Below are 17,514 nucleotides of genomic sequence, written 5' to 3'. Positions count from 1 at the left end.
GTCCTCTGTCGTATTTTATTCTCTATATATTAATTTCGTCCATTGATGGAACAAAAATCGAAGATGTTTATGACTGCTACGCTGTGACAACATTAGAAGGGACCAGGGGAATAGAGCCCTTCAATCACATTGTCCGCATTCCGTCCTCGTGACAAGTTCTCAACAGGCGTGCTGTATTATCATACAGCAGTTTTTCGGTACACGAAAATATAACTGGGTTTCCAAAAAATGTATCTGTCTATTAAGACACACACACACCCTATGCCAATAAAGTAAAACAGATGTCGTCACTGCTCCTACGGTACGTGTATCGTAAAAAGTACAGAAAGCTAATTATAATATATCCAAACTTACCGTTAAGACCAATAGAACACACACAACAGCTGAAAATGAATGTTGTGTGTGAAACCCGTGTCCGATTTCTGGTGGAAGCGCATGTGGTTAGGATAACGCTTTAAGTTGTATTTCACTTTTGCTATAGTATCGGTACTGTATATAATGCTAAGCCCTGAACCAAACAATAATTCTTACGTGAATGTGATGCAGATATGCAAAGACAGAAAAGGCTGAAGACGAAACCTATCAAAGATGGAGTAAGGTTGGGTGTTCGATATCAAAAAGTTTCAAGTGAGCTACGGGAAAGGTGTTTTTGTTTATAGAGAAAATAGAAACTGTCCAGATGATTTGCCTGCAAAGTGAAACAAATATGAAATACAGAAGAAGAAAGAAGGGATATAGTAATAATAAAATTTTCCATTTAAACACGGCTCGGGAGTGATGTCATGTCCGTAAAACTTTTGTCACATCTCACTGGAAGAAGAAATGTTACTTACTGTTCGTATTTTTTGTTCTCAACAGTCAGAACACGAGAAAATTTTACGGCTGATTGTTTGAAGTAATACCACTTTATCTTTTACTGTCGTATTTTACCTTACGAGTCGCCTTTGGTAGACAACATTAAGATATTGTGCTCGTATTTTGATAGTTGATAGCAAATATCAAAATATTGCGAAACATGGACATATTAAAGCATTAAAAGCATCGAGGATTCGTAATATCGTAACGCTGAAAAATACTGAAATAATGAAAAATATTGAAAAATATTGAAAAATAATGAAAAGTTTTGATACTTAAAATATCTATCAATCGATATACCGAAATATCGCACAGCTGTACGTGGGACCTGTCACCGAGGATATTCTTTTAAAAACTTTTCCTCTTCTAGTATGAGGTTTCCCGTAAATGTTCTAGGATTATATCATTTTGACCGTCACCTAAATGTTGTTACGCGCTACACAATCAGCACGCTTACCACTTTCAACACGATAACACCATATATTTCAGCTTTATTAATTTGGGTCTTTGAATATTAGAGTTAACGTATTTGAGTCGACTGCTTGGTCGACAGAGGTGCACTACTATTCTACTGATATTCACACAATACGTATTTAGCCCTATCACCCCGACCAACAGTCAAGGCCTGCGGCCGCTGCCTGTATTTTGCCAACCCATACATCTTACGTGTTCCCTACTCCATATGTTTGAATTAATTTAATAAATCTGTATACGACATATTAGTAAACTACGGTTGTGAGGTTGTATTTGTTAAAAGTTAAAATAAATATTTACTATTATTTTTAATCTAAAGAGTTCTGTTTGACAAACGATAGAAATAAAGTAGTGTGAAAGTTGGATCATATCGTATGTAGTTATGTATGAATATGCGATTTGCAAATGTGCTTGTAAGTTTTCAATCTTAGTCTCTTCTAGTGTACTTCTAAGCATATATTTCCTTCTAGTCTTTAACTATGTCATATGACAGGCTGGCTACTGGGAGTCGACGCGACTGCTCAAACGGAAATTTCAAAGTAGTATCGGTACCAAAAAGCACTTTGAAAATTTACTTGTGTGTTTATTCCGCCGCACGACTCACCTCCACTCTCCACTTCCCTTACGTTTCTCCATCTCGTAAGCAGGGCAGTGCCAATAGATGCGGTATGATTCATATTTGCTCATCATTTCTTAGCTAGACTGTGAGACCATCAAAAGACAGCTAATTTGGCAGAGCATACAAACGGTTTACACAAATTCTTACCTTTTTCTATAATTATTGGGACCTTTCCGAATTTCGGCGAGGAGGCTCAGGGGTTCGGCACGAAGCTTCAGTAGGCTTAAAAGTTGTTGGCACCGGCAAATGCCCCAACAATTTTTTCGGTCCCAACTTGAAGGTGTTGCAGGAACCAACCATATGCAGGAACCAACAATGATAAAATTGCGGGAAGACACACACACACACAAACACACACACACATACACATGCACACTCGTAAAAGATCACTTTTTTCACGGAACACTTGGTAACGCATGGCCAATAAAATTACATTTCGAATTTAGTGGAAATAACAACCATGCACAGAAACATTACAATTTCGATTCCGACTACTGTTCCAGTTCCGGTTTCGATAACACACAGGGGCAGCACGAGTGTGACATTGACGACGGTGTTTTTACTTTTTTTTATGACTATGGCGTATAGTGAAGTTATTACCTTAAAGTTTATGTCGGGTACACCCTTTTGTAACAATTTTAACCAATTTGGATGAAACTCAGTGTATAGGAGTTTTCGAACATGCTGATTACAAATATCATATATATATATATATATATATATATATATATATATATATATATATATATATACCTTGGTCTTACAGTTATGTGGGATACGAACTTTGTATGACAATTTTAACGGATTTGGATGAAACTCGGTATGTAGGTGTTTTCGGACACGTTAAATACGAATTCAGCAAAGTAGTTTAAGTGAGATACGCCCTTTTTATGACAATTTCAGCCGATTTGTATAAAACCTGGTAAATAGGGATTTTCGAACATGCTGATTCCGACTGTCCTTTATTTTTCTAGTTCTTAGAGTTTATGTGAGATACGCTATTTGTATGACAATTTTAATTGATTTCCATAAAGCTCGGCATAGAGGGGTCTTTGAACAAGCTGGTTGTGACTATCATACTTATTTTTACGTCGGTCTTAAAGTATATGTCGAATACGCACTTTTGATAACAATTTTAAGCGGTTGTAATGAAACTGATCATATAGAGGCTTTCGTTCATGTTGATTACGAATATCATATTTATTTTTACGTAGGTCTTATAGCTTATGTGGAGTGCGTACATTTGAAGACAATTTTAACCGATTTCGATAATACTCGGCTTGTAGTGGTTTTCGTGCATGCTGGGTACGAATAACATATATGTTTTTACCTACGTATTATATTAGTTTATATGGGATTCGCCCTTTATAATGAAAATTTAAACGATTGAAAGAAATTCGGCGTATAGAGTTTTCGGACACACTGATTACGAATACCATATTCTTTGACCTAGGTCTTACGAATTATGTGAGATATACACTTTTTAAGACAATTTTAAACGATTTGGCAGGTATGTAGTTGTTTTCGGACATGTTAAATACGAATATAGTCTTTGCTTTTTTCTAGGCCTTAGAGTAAAACTGCGGTTTCTCAGTGTTTCGCTCTCTCTTCGAATGTATTTTTCAGCTTATCCGGCATTTTGGTGGGACTTAAAATTTAAAGATTGCATTTCGGCTCTCTCTCACACACACACTGACCCATGGTTTACGGAGCACTTGGTGACGAGTGAGCACTTTCAGTTTAGTACAAATTACACGATTGCGCAGAATATTGTACTTCCAACTCCCAGTTACGATTCCAGTTGAACTCAGCAGCATCAGTCGCTTGACAACATGCAGAAACTTATGGTATATTTCGCAACCCTACAGAGGTATGCAATGAACATATATTCCAACTGCAAATCTATAAAAGCTGTGACAGCATGCAGAAATGCAGAACCAGCGCATAAATAACATAAGAAGTCCATTCGTTTTTCTCGTTCTCTTCCACGACTAAAAGAACGAAGCGGAGATTAACACACACACACACACACACACACACACACACATTTTTTTATTCCAGTCATGCCAAACAACAAAGCTATATCCTCAATCTGTTACACTGATAGACGATATTCATTTACACTAGATTCGAAATTTTAAAAAAAATCACAATATTCTTCTACAATAATGGCAAATTTCACATTAATTGTAAAACATATTTATCTCCTTCCCGTATGTCCCTGCTAAGGATGTTTACCGTAAATTATGTGATTTTTGGAAGGGTGGCTGTAGCCCATTATCAGTCACTGCCACATGCAAGGAACATAAGATATTAATTCTGTGAGATTTGCGAATAATCTGACACACATAGGATTTTCCAAAATAAAACTTGGAATTTGTATTTTATAAAGATCCAATAACTTATGCTTCACCCCCTGTGCCACCCTAAGCCAGTACATTAACAAAATAATATAGCAGATATGAGAAACACATACCGTTTTGCTTCATCGACGCCAAATTTCACATTAATTGACAAAAAATACCTTCTTCTCGTAGTCCCTGCTAAGGATATTTATCGTCCTTTTTTATTTTTCAAAGGGGACTATAGCCCTACATAGGACACTATCCATGCAAGGAGCATTAGAATATTAATTCTGTGACATTTGTAAAAACTCTGACGCTTACTGGCATTTCGGAAAAAAAATAAACTTTTATAAAGATCCATCATCTACTGGTTCGCCCCCTATGCCCCCTAAGGCGCTGCGTTACCAAAGTAGCATTCCAGATTTCAAAAACGCATACTCCTTTAGTACAATGATGCCAAATTTCACAATATAAAATAAAAAAATGCATTCTTCTCGTATGTCCCTACTTAAGAATATTTATTGCGATTTTCTTATTTTTGAAAGGGGGCTGTAGCCTCATTATCAGTCACGTTTACATGTTAGGAGCATTTGGACGTTCATTCTGTGACATTCGTGATCAATATGACGCTTACTGACACTCCGGAAATAAATTTTGGGAATTTGGTAACACATCACATACCACCTTTTTACGCTCCTTACCCCCGAAAAGAAAGGCCTTCTCAAAATAATGTTTCAGACGGCTTTACTAGCTTTGTGAATGAGTATATATGCATCTTGTGACAAAAACAACTCATTTGCCGTCTTTGCGAATAAATATTTGACAAAACCGCTGCCAAAATTTAACATTGAATCTCCCATAAGAAAAATGAACTTTTGTGTTTACACCCTAAAAGGGGTGCTAAAGAGAATTATCTTCTATTATGTTTAGAAAATTGAAAAATTTAGATATTTCTCAATAAGGGAACATTTTCCATGACGCATACACTCGTTACTACAATGAGGCATTTCCTAGAGAACTTTGCCCAATTTCAATAACAAATAACAAATCTTGGATAGCTACAACAATAAAAGTTTCTAGTAAGAACTTAAGATCTTCCAATTTATCATATAAGGGAGTAGAGTTACTAAGTAACATGACAGGGTACTATATAAGCTATAAAAAACATAAAAATATCTTAAAATTGGCAAGAGCACGATATTACTCAATACGCATAATAAAATCTGAGAATAAGAGCGCCAAATAAGACCGATAATAAGACCGATAATTAAACAAGAAACATACTAAAGAACGAGTAATTGAAGAAAACATTGACATTGAATCAAGTGGCAATCTTACTAGTGACCCATGTATTATTGCAATTCTTTTGAACAATCACTTAATGAATATTCAGAAAACTATAGGTTCTAATAGCCAACCTCATTCAGACCAATTATTGTTTAACAAAAAGTCAAATCAATTCCTTCTAACAAGCAAAAAATCAAAACAATCAAAAAATCAAGACTGTCTACATCTACGGAACATGAGTTTGAAAAAAAATATCCTCTTTGCTGAGGGATAAACGAGAGCGCTTGGCAACCATCCACCGCTGGAATGGAAGTTATATTTAACCTCAAGTTCTCGCACGAAACGGTGTTTCTTCATTTAGCCCTTCTGACACAATTATGTGAATTTATCACGTTAGTAAATATCTTTCAATACATCTTAGCACATATTTTACAGTATAACATACTTTCATTTTAGGATTTCCAATATTTGGTACTCTAAAGTATATTAGCGTTCTTTTAATAAATTTTGAGAAGGGAAACAATGGTGAGATGACTTCTGGAAAGGGTAAAGTGTAAAGAATGTATGGACAAAATCCTAAGAATAAAGTAAACCTTGGCAAAAGTTGAAAGACTAATAGCTAAATTCAGTAAAGCATGTTAATCAATTTTTCCTAATATGGAACAAAGTTTCAGTTGAGAATAATTACTATACATAATTTCAACATAAACTAATCCTAGTGATGACGTAATATAACTTATAATTATTTTTAATAATATTCAAGTTTTCTACTAAAAGAAATATAAAAAAATACATTACCAAATTCACGAAACGCTGGCAATAATATGAAAAGCTTCTTCCACTCTATGTGCCAACTAAGCAAGTGATGTGTATCTGTAAGGCAATCAATGGTGTTACAAAAGAAAATTACAAACAAGCTCAGTTCACACAAATATATTTTGAAAATAAGAAACAAAACAACCATTCAATTCTATTGTTACATATATTATAATTTACATTTCTGTAATGTATATTTTATTTTGTGATTATTTTGCAAATCTTTTTTAATTAGAAAAAAATATTTGATATCTCTTCTCTGTAAAGGAGAAATCCATTTAACAGAAAATGTTATATTCAATATTAAGAAAACTTAAAATACAGATAAAAGATTTAGAAAACCAACGTCATCCTAGGCATGTTTCTTTTCTCACACGAACAAGGATTTATAACCAGTAGTCCATTGAATAATTAGGTTTTGGTTGCATTAAGTGAGGTAGTATTAAGAAACTTAATAAACCTGTGTATTACGATAAACTAAATAGCATACTAAATTTGTATCCTATTCAGTTTTGCGCTGGTGCAACAATATTGGTAAAATGGGACATAAACCAGAATCTTCCTAAAATAGCATGATAAAATTTTTAATAAACTCGGATCTCTTACATTCTAGCTCAAAATACATTATTATCCAAAAGAAAGAGCACAAAATTTCCTGTAAATAAGGTTATTGCGAAATAAACACATATATGATTATATGCCACCGAAAATTCTCAGTACTGATTTATTTGGTATTAAAGAGATAAATCCAAAACTATCATACACACACAAAGACAAAAAAAAAAAAAAAAAAAAAACAAAATTAACGAAAACAGTGACATTGTATGATTGTAAGCGGTAAAGCAGGTTACCAGTTATAGTAGCAATTACAACAACCTATTTCCCAAAACAGATAACAATCTTATTATAATATGAACAAATTTAATAACAAGAAATACATATGAAATTGAAATAATATTCGACTTCACTTAAATCTGTTAAATACATCTCAACGGTAGGTAACAAGTAGTTTTAAGCTCTTTCTTCAAGGTTTTGTTTGACAAAGGACGAAAGGAGTAAAAATCCCCAGACCAAAGAACAATAAGGGTTGTTAAACTAATAAAATACTATATTCAAAGAAATTAATTTCTTTATGTGTTTTTTGTGCTTCTTTTGGTAATTAAAATAACTGGTTACTTCAAATAGGTTAGCAAGCAGCTACCACAGCACTTAAATAGCTGTTAAGTTAAAAGATATGACCTTATTTAAAATTAATTCTCATTACTTTTCTTTTCTTGTCAAGAGGATATCATATGAAATAGGAAACTTAAGTATAGTAGTATTCTAAAAGACTTAAATCTACCATACAAACCAGCACAATCCACTCATTTTCTTTTCTTTCTTTTTTCACTTTTTGCCTCAAAAATTTGATTTAAATAGAAGATAGAAGATTTTAGTTGTTAGATTTAGCCAGAATTTCTATTAAACCAAACTATGGATAAACCTCAGTCCTTCTTTCCACTAAGTTAACACAATTTCATTTCACTTCCCCATATTATCAAGTCGCAGCAAATTTAGAACGAACTACACCCAATTCATTTATTGGGAACAATACTTCGCTCCCTACCTGCATACTCCAGAGGAGCATACAGGCACAACCAGCGCCATGAAACGGAAAGTAAGAGACCTTCCAGGGATATTCAACTCCAGGAAAACTGGCAAAACATTTAGAGCTATTTCTCTTATTGTCATTTAAAATGGAGATTTTATTAACAATATTTTGTAACAAAAAAGTTTATTTTTCGAATGAACGCAACAAGGTCCTATACATTTTTTGAAGAATCAATAGCTTAGATGAAACACCCCTAGCAATCCGACATTTCTTCTTCCGTAAATACAATAAGGTAATTTTTAGTATCTCTCCCATACATTTTCTCTTCCCACATTTCTTAATGCAAATTTCTCCAAATGACGCTTTGTCTGTTTCGATATTCCAAGGCAATCATTTACATTTCTTCAAAATGATATTAGATTTTTCCTCCTCCTTACACTTTCTCTTCCTACCTGTTCATTACAATCTCTACTACAAGGCTCAGTCTCTAAGCTAAGCTTAGAGGCTCTTTTACACTCACCAATCATGCATACATATTATCCAATATCAGCGTTAGGGACTTCAACACTTTCTCCTTTTTTCATTTTCTTATAATCCTATTTTCCATTCTTTTTTCTATTGTTTTAAAGACGCACACTCTTTTAGTGCTTGGCAACATTACCTTTTCAACAATATTGACTAATATGGTTTATTCTTTTCTGTTTCCCATCTATAGCTTAAACCTCTAGTTAAATTCCCAACATTTCCTTATTTGTTTTGTTAATTTTATATTTCCAGTTACTATTACGCTGTTTCCACTTCTTTCTACTCAGTCTATCCTTGTTTCTTTTCATTTTCTTCAAACTTTCTCTCTGTTTCACATCAAATTTCTTTTACCAATTTTCCAATGTCTCATCACTTCTCTCACAAATGTAGAAAACTGTCTTTAATTTCCAGTCTTTTTCAGTCCCTATCTTCTTCTCTTCCACTCCTTTAGTTCTCCTTATTATGGTGTCCCACGTGAGCTGGCTTTCTGCTTTCTTTATCAGCTTTTTATGTCTCACTGATTGATCAGAAGACCTGTTAGGATGTTGTTCTTTTGCACATACTTCCATACAAAAACTATGTTATATCTCTTGGATATCTATTTCCTCCATCTGTCCTTCCACTTATCTATTTTCCTTCTCAGCATCAGAGGTACTTCAAATTCAGACTTGCATCCAAGATTATCTGTGGAAGGATTAAACATCCACTACTCAAATTTTTGGCTCCACACCAACTTGGAGTAGGCATTCAACATGGTGCTGAAGCGGCACAACATCCAGCAGGTATCTATTACTCATACCATCACCAAAAACTCATACCATCACTTTTTTAGAAATAGATTTTAGGAACGCATTCAATGGAATAGACAGGTATACAATGCTATCTGTCGTCAAAGAAAAATTTCCTTCGATTTATCCTTATGTACACCTAATCTATGCTGAAACCAGCAAGCTAGAATTTATAGTATGGCAAAGATATAATCATATCAGAAAGAGGAGTTCAACCAGGTGATCCTTTAGTTCCATCATTATTTGCCGTAACATTGCAACCTATAGTCAATAATATCATGACAGACTTAAATACCTGGTACCTCGATGATGGTGCAATAGCTGGAGATCCGGCTATTGTATTAAATACACCGAAAACGATCAACACACAGGCAGCTACAATTGGTCTGCAACTAAGTTTCTCGAAATGCGAAATCAGCTTTCTTGAAACTACAAATGAACAAAAGGGTACACTCTTTTCGTGATATAACCAAGTAGCTCTGGTATCCAATTCATGTCTATTCAAACGGTTTCCTCCTTGGAGCCGCTTCCTCAGCTGAAACAATGAGAACTCTATTAACTGAGAAGATTAACCAGTTACAAATATATTTCTCACAGATATCATCAATATCTGCTGATTCTGCCATTTACTTACTAAGAACATCATTTTCCATCCCAAGATTATTATATATCCTGCGATGTTCACCTTCATGGAAAGAAGAGGATTTATTAGAAAGTTATGACAACAGTATAAAATCTGTTTTGGAGTATATCTTAAATTGTGTCCTTGAGGATAGCACATGGCTTGAGGTATCTCTCCCAATTGATCATGTTAGATTAGCCTTTCGAAGAGCCTTAGATTTGGCTATTCCCACCTTCTTGGCATCATTCTACGGCTCGCAATGTCTAAAAAAATCACTTCTCCAACAGATTAGCAATCTCCACTTGGATTCTGAAGTTCAAGATTGCTCGTCCACATAGTCGTTGTTGGTGGCCTCCGATTTATCCGACTTCAGTTTCAGGGCTAAACAATCCACATGGGAAGAACCTATCAAACAATCAAATTTTTCATTTTTACTACAGTCTTCCGACAACCCAGAAGACAAGGCCAGACTGATAACTACATCGTCCATTCAGGTAGGTACTTGGCTCAAAGCTTTGCCCTTACGTCCTCTAGCCCTTCACTTAATAATGAATCTTTTAGAATATGAATTGCGTTAAGACTGTGAGCAGATATTTGCGGACCCGATAAATAACAACCCGATTCTGTTGACAAAAAAGGACTATTTAAAAAGCACAGATAGACATCCTCGACACTCGAACTACAACGACATCATTGTGAGAGCACTCATCTCCGCAGATTTACCGGCAATAAGGGAGCCATATGGCTGTAGTAGAACAGATGGAAAAAGACCAGATGGAATATCCTTAATTCATTGGAAGAAAGGTAAAGCCTTAATTTGGGACTTCTCATGCACAGACACTTTTGCACCTTCCAACCTTCCTTTCTCTTCAATCCAGGAGGGCAATGCAGCAGGTCGGATAAAGATAGAGAAAAGAAGAAAATACAACCTTAAGGAAAAATATAAATTCGTACCAGTTGCCGGTAAATCCGGTGGCTCGTAGGGAAGGTAAGACCTAAATATCATAAAGCAATTAGGGAAACGCATCATACAGTTATCCGGTAAGGAAAGAGCAACCAGCTTCCTAATCCAAAGAATAAGCATGGCGGTGCAAAGAGTTGATGTGGCTTCAATACTACGAACCGTACCTCCTGGTAAAGCCCTGGAGGAGATATTCTTACTTTAAAAAAAAGAGTAATGTGTGCAGATTGTTGCATACTAATTATTTTTCGTTTCAAATGAGTGAAGTGAAGGATGTTTTTTTTATTGAGAAAAACAGAAACCGTCCTGATGATTTGCATACAAATTGAAACAGATATAAAATACAGGAGAAAGAAGGCACATAATAAATATTACCATTTAGACACCGGACCCGTCTCGGGAGGTAAGTCATGTCCTTAAAGATAAAAGTTTTTCATATCAAACTGTGAGAAGAAATGTTACTAACTGATTTTGTATATGTTCTCAACAGTCAGAACAGGAGAAAATTTTACGACTGTTTCTTTGAAACAATACCACGTTATTCTTTACAGTCGTAATTTACCTTACGAACCGCATTTGGTTGACACCTTTAATTTATTTTGGTCATATTTTGATAGTTGAACGATACTAATATATACAGTGCACTAGATAATAAATATACTGAAATTCACAGGTTTTCTTTATTTTTTCGATTATGCAGCTTGGAGTTATAAACATAAATATACGTAGCTACTGTCCTCTTACAAAGCTTCATATGTATGTTTTATAGCACTCCAATTTAAAAATATACAAATATGATTTTTCTACGATACAAATCCACAACTATATAAATTTGTACGATTGCAGATAAGTATCTGGGATTGAAGCGGTTAACTTAAAAATATCGAAATACTGCTAAACATGAACTTACTAATGCAATAAAATTATCGAGGAATCATAATATTGTGATACTGAAAAATACCCAAATATTGAAATAACGAAATAATTAATACATCGATTTTAAAAGTTTTCGATACTTAAAAATATCTATGAATCCACATATTGAAATATCGCACAGCTGTAGGTGGGACCTGTCACCATGAATTTTCTTTTAACCACTTTTAGTCTTCGAGGATGTGGTTTCCCCGTAAATTTTGTAAGATTTCATCACTTTGAAAGTCAACTGAATGTTGTTATTCACGACACTCAACACACTTACCACCTTTACCACGCTCACAGCATAGAGCCGACATTTATTAATTTGTCCTCTTTAGAAATTAGACTTAACGTATTTTACTTGAAATCAGTTTGCTTGATACAAGCACACTGCTATTCTACTGAGACTCACAGAATAAGTATTTAGCCCTATCATCTTCAGCAACAATCACAATCTGCACTCGCTGCCTGTCCCTTCCCAACCCAGATATCTTAGGTCTTTCCAATTACATATTTGAATTAATTGAAGAAATCCGTAAAAGGTCAATTGGTGAAATACGTTTGTGAACTTTTTATTTGTTAAAGTTTAAAATAAATATTTAGAATATTATTATCTTTAAACTAATGAGTTGTTTCACAAAAGAAGGAAATAAAATAGTGTGATTCTTGGAACATCGTATGTACTTATGTATGAATCTCTTATTTGCAAATATACTTGTATGGCTTCAAACTAAGACCATTATAGCATACCTTTAAGCATGAATAAGCTTTCCTTTCAGACACTGGTCGCAAACGTTTTTACCTGGTGCAACAGAAATTCGAACTACGTGTGCAGATAGAAACAATAATTGTATCCCGATACGATCATGTGCTGTGTATATGTTTTAGGCTAGCCTCCGTTAGATGCATATATCACAATATTTGTTTGTGTTCCCATCGTTCCTTGCTGTATGAGTTTTGAACATATGCATTACCGTTCCTCCAATTGCGACCAACACCTCCCCTGATATCAACACACCTTCTCCTTTACTTATGTCATGTGACAGGCACGTTACTGGGAGTCGACGCGACTGCGCAAATGAAATTTCCAAGGCTATATCTGTACCAACAAGCGTTCTGCCCATTTACTTGTGTGTTTATTTCCCCGCACATCTCACACCTTTTTGCACATACCTTAGTTTCTCCATCCCGTATGCAGGGCAGTACCAATAGATGCGGCATGCGCCATACGTTTTTAGTTAAAGTGTGAGACCATCAGAAGACAGCTAATTCGGCAGAGCATACACACGCTTTAAACACATTCTCACATTTTTCTATAATTATTGGGATCTTTCCAAAATTCGGCCAGGGGGCCCAGGTGGTTTCAACGGAGTTCCTCCAGGCTTAAAAATTGACGGTAGCGGAAAATGACCCAACAATTTTTCCGGTCAGAACTGGTAAGGTGTTAAACCATATTCAGGTACCAACAAGGATATGAATGCGTGAACTTACACAAACTAGGTTTACGGAACTAAATTCAGTAAACCGTATTAATCAAATTTTCCTGATATAGAACAGTTTCACTGGAGGATAATTACTATATATAATTTCAACATAAACTAATCCTAGTGATGACGTAATGGAACTTTTAATTATTTTTAATAATATTCAAGTTTTCTAATAAAAGAAATATAAAAATTTCATTACCAAAATCACGAAACGCTGGAAATAATATAAAAAGCTTCTTCCAATTTATGTGCCAACTAAGCAACTGATGTGTTTCTGTAAGGCATTCAATGGTGTTACAAAACAAAATTACAAAGAAACTCAGTTCACACACAAATATTTTGAAAATACGAAACAAAACAACCATTCAATTCTATTGTTACATTTTTTGTAATTTACATTTCTGCAATGTAAATTATATTTTATGATTACTTTGCAAATCTTGTTTCAAATTTAGACTTGCATCCAAGATTATCTGTGGGAGGATTAAACAACCACTACTCCAATTCCTTGCTCCACACCAACTTGCAGTAGGCATTCAACATGGTGCTGAATCGGCAGCACATACAGCACGTATCTATTACTCATACCATCACCAAAAACCCAAAGCTTTCTTAAAAATAGATTTTAGGAACGCATTCATTGAAATAGACAGGTATGCAATGCTATCTATTGTCAAAGAAAGTTTTCCTTCGATATACCCCTATGTACACCAAATCTACGGTAAAGCCAGCAAGCTAGAATTTATATTATGGCTAAGATATTATCTTATTAGAAAGAGGTGTTCAACAAGATGATCCTTTAGGTCCGGCATTATTTGCCGTAATATTGCAGTCTATAGTCAATAATAACAAAACAGACTTGAATATCTAGTACCTCGATGATGGTGCAATAGCTGTTGATCCCGCTATTATATTAAATACATTGAAAATGATCAACACACAGGGAGCTACAATTGGTCTGCAACTAAATTTCAAGAAATGTGAAATCAGCTTTCTTGAAACTACAAATGAACAAAAGGGCACACTGTTTTCGTCAAACAACCAAGAGGCTCCATGTATTCAATTCATGTCGCCATCAAACGCTTTCCTCCTTGGAGCTGCTTCCTCAGCTGAAACAACGAGAACTCTATTAACTGAGAAGATTAACCAGTTACACATGTATTCCTCACATCTATCATCAATATCTGCTCATTCTACCTTTTACTTACTAGGAACATCATTTTCCATTCCAAGATTATTATATTTCCTGCGATGTTCACCTTCATGGAAGGAAGAGGATTTATTAGAAAGATATGACAACAGTATAAAATCTGGTTTGGAGTCTATCCTAAATTGTGTCCTTCAGGACAGTTCATCGCTTCAGGGGTCTCTCCCAGTTAATCTTGGTGGATTATTCATTCAAAGAGCCTTAGATTTGGCTATTCCCTCCTTCTTGGCATCATTCTACGGATCTCAATGTCTAATAAAATCACTTCTCCAACAGAACAACGATCTTCACTGGGATTCTGAAGTCGCTGGGAAAAGATTGCTCATCCACATGGTCGCTGTTGGTGGGCTCCGATTTAACCGACTTCAGTTTCAGGGCTAAACAATCCACATCGGAAGTATCTATCATACAATCAAAATTCTCACTTTTAATACAGTCTTCCGACAACCAAGGAAACAAGGACAGACTGATCGCTGCATCGTCCATTGATTCAGGTGCTTGGATCGCAGCTTTGTCATCACGTCCTCTAGGCCTTCACCTAAATGATGAATCTTTTAGAATAGGAATTCGTTAAGACTGTGAGTAGATATTTGCGATCCCCATAAATAACAAGCGTGCAAAAATCCTGTTGACAAAAAAGGACTACATGGTAGCTCCTGCATAAAAAGCACAGGTAGAAATCCTCGACACTCGAACTGCAATGGCATCATTGTGAGAGCACTCATCTCCGCAGGTGTACCGGCAATAAGGGAGCCAAATGGCTGTAGTAGAACAGATGAAAAAACACATGGGATATCCTTAATTAATTGGAAGAAAGGTAAAGTCTTAATTAGGGACTTCACATGCACAGACACTTTTGTACCTTCTAACCTTCCTTTCTCTACAATTCAGCAGAGCGGAAACAGATAGAGAAAGGAAGGAAATACAACAACCTTTTGGAAAAATATCAATTCTTATCAGCTGCAGTTGAATCCGGTGGCTCGTAGAAAAGGGAAGGTCTAAACGTCATAAAGAAAGTAAGAAAACGCATCAGACAGTTATCCGGTAATGAAAGAGCAACCGGCTTAAATACTAGGAACCATACCTCCTGGTAAAGCACTGGAGGAGATTTTCTTACTTTAAAAACAAGAGTAATGTGTCCATATTGTTGTATACTAATATTTTTTTATTGTTATTCGTTACTCTTTCAACTGTAACAATGTAATTTTAATTTGCAACTGATGTATTTGGATGAATGAACTGAAGAACAAAGTATTTCATGTTAAAACGAATTGTAGAAGAGAGAAATATAATGCTCAATATGTCGAAACAGTTGGCCAAGTATAGCATATATCTCCAAGAGCGAAAGAAGTCCCAAAACGAGATTTTCAGAACGACAAGGGCTTTATGAAAATCACAGTACACACACAATATCCGGTCCATGCCATTGGAGACCCCAGAACAAACGAAAGGATGTTGTGGTATCTTAATTTAGAATCTCTAATAAAAAAATATAATACGCTTCAGAAGCTGAGAAAAGTTCAGATTTAAGTATGGAAAAGTGGTGTAGAAGTCGATAAAATAAAGAAAATCTTGCCAAAATTCAAACTGGGTTTGCCAAAATTAAAAAAAATAATATATTTTCTTGTTTTGGCAAATTAATATAAGCCAAAATTTGCCAATTACTCTTACGCTTCCCTTCATCTTGAGGTACCGATTAATTTCGATTACTACATAGTTTGAAACTTAGGAAAATAAAGACGTGTGGAGGGGGAAATATTGACACTCTGGTGCGGAATTAAGAAGACTCTACGTTAATAAATCTACTATAATATTTACTCTTATCCATTCCTTCATCTCCATGAAAGTGATGATCTCAACTTAGTGAGGTAATATAGAAGAAAAAATCTCCAAGTAACCAAGTACTATCGCGAATATAAGGCTGGAGGCGAATGTTTAATCTGCATTAATTGTGGAAACGGAAAGATGAATGTGATGCAGTTATGTAAAGAAAGAAAGGAAAGCTGAAGACAAAGACTACCAGAGATGAAGTAAGGTTGGGTGTTCGAAATCAAAACGTTTCAAGTGAGCTAGGGGAAGGATGTTTTTCTGTATTGAGAAAAATATAAACCGTCCTGATGATTTGCATACAAACTGAAACAGATATAAAATACAGGAAAAAGAAGGCACATAATAAATATTACCATTTAGACACCGGACCCGTCTCGGGAGGTAAGTCATGTCCTTAAAGATAAAAGTTTTTCATATCAAACTGAGAGAAGAAATGTTACTAACTGATTTTGTATATGTTCTCAACAGTCAGAACAGGAGAAAATTTTACGACTGTTTCTTTGAAACAATACCACGTTATTCTTTACAGTCGTAATTTACCTTACGAACCGCATTTGGTTGACACCTTTAATTTATTTTGGTCATATTTTGATAGTTGAACGATACTAATATATACAGTGCGCTATATAATAAATATACCGAAATTCACAGGTTTTCTTTATTTTTTCGATTATGCAGCTTGGAGTTATAAACATAAATATACGTAGCTACTGTCCTCTTACAAAGCTTCATATGTATGTTTTATAGCACTCCAATTTAAAAATATACAAATATGATTTTTCTACGATACAAATCCACAACTATATAAATTTGTACGATTGCAGATAAGTATCTGGGATTGAAGAGGTTAACTTAAGAATATCGAAATACTGCTAAACATGAACTTACTAATGCAATAAAATTATCGAGGAATCATAATATTGTGATACTGGAAAGTACCGAAATATTGAAATAACGAAATAATTAATACATCGATTTTAAAAGTTTTCGATACTTAAAAATATCTATGAATCCACATATTGAAATATCGCACAGCTGAAGGTGGGACCTGTCACCATGAATTTTCTTTTAATCACTTTTAGTCTTTGAGGATGTGGTTTCCCCGTAAATTTTGTAAGATTTCATCACTTTGAAAGTCAACTGAATGTTGTTATTCACGACACTCAACACACTTACCACCTTTACCACGCTC

General features: G+C 34.9%; 1 long non-coding RNA gene across 5 annotated transcripts in view; it reads right to left on the bottom strand.

Annotated features, from left to right (window-relative positions):
- LOC145683314 (uncharacterized) overlaps positions 1-17,514 on the bottom strand; it is a 564,956-nt gene that overhangs the window by 349,036 nt on the left and 198,406 nt on the right. For 3 of the 5 annotated variants that reach the window (XR_014131022.1, XR_014131024.1, XR_014131025.1), the window contains one exon: positions 6,379-6,453. This is a non-coding gene — a long non-coding RNA (uncharacterized LOC145683314). Of the gene's footprint in view, positions 1-6,378; positions 6,454-13,484; positions 13,560-17,514 lie in introns of all 5 variants that reach the window. The other 2 variants (XR_014131021.1, XR_014131023.1) reach the window with 1 other exon arrangement.

This window comes from Thermobia domestica, chromosome 4 (genome assembly GCF_964235325.1).
Source record: "Thermobia domestica chromosome 4, izTheDome1.hap1.1, whole genome shotgun sequence".
NCBI classification, from domain to species: domain Eukaryota; kingdom Metazoa; phylum Arthropoda; class Insecta; order Zygentoma; family Lepismatidae; genus Thermobia; species Thermobia domestica.
Note: the sequence above shows the minus strand (reverse complement) of the source record. Positions and strands in the feature narration are given on the sequence as shown.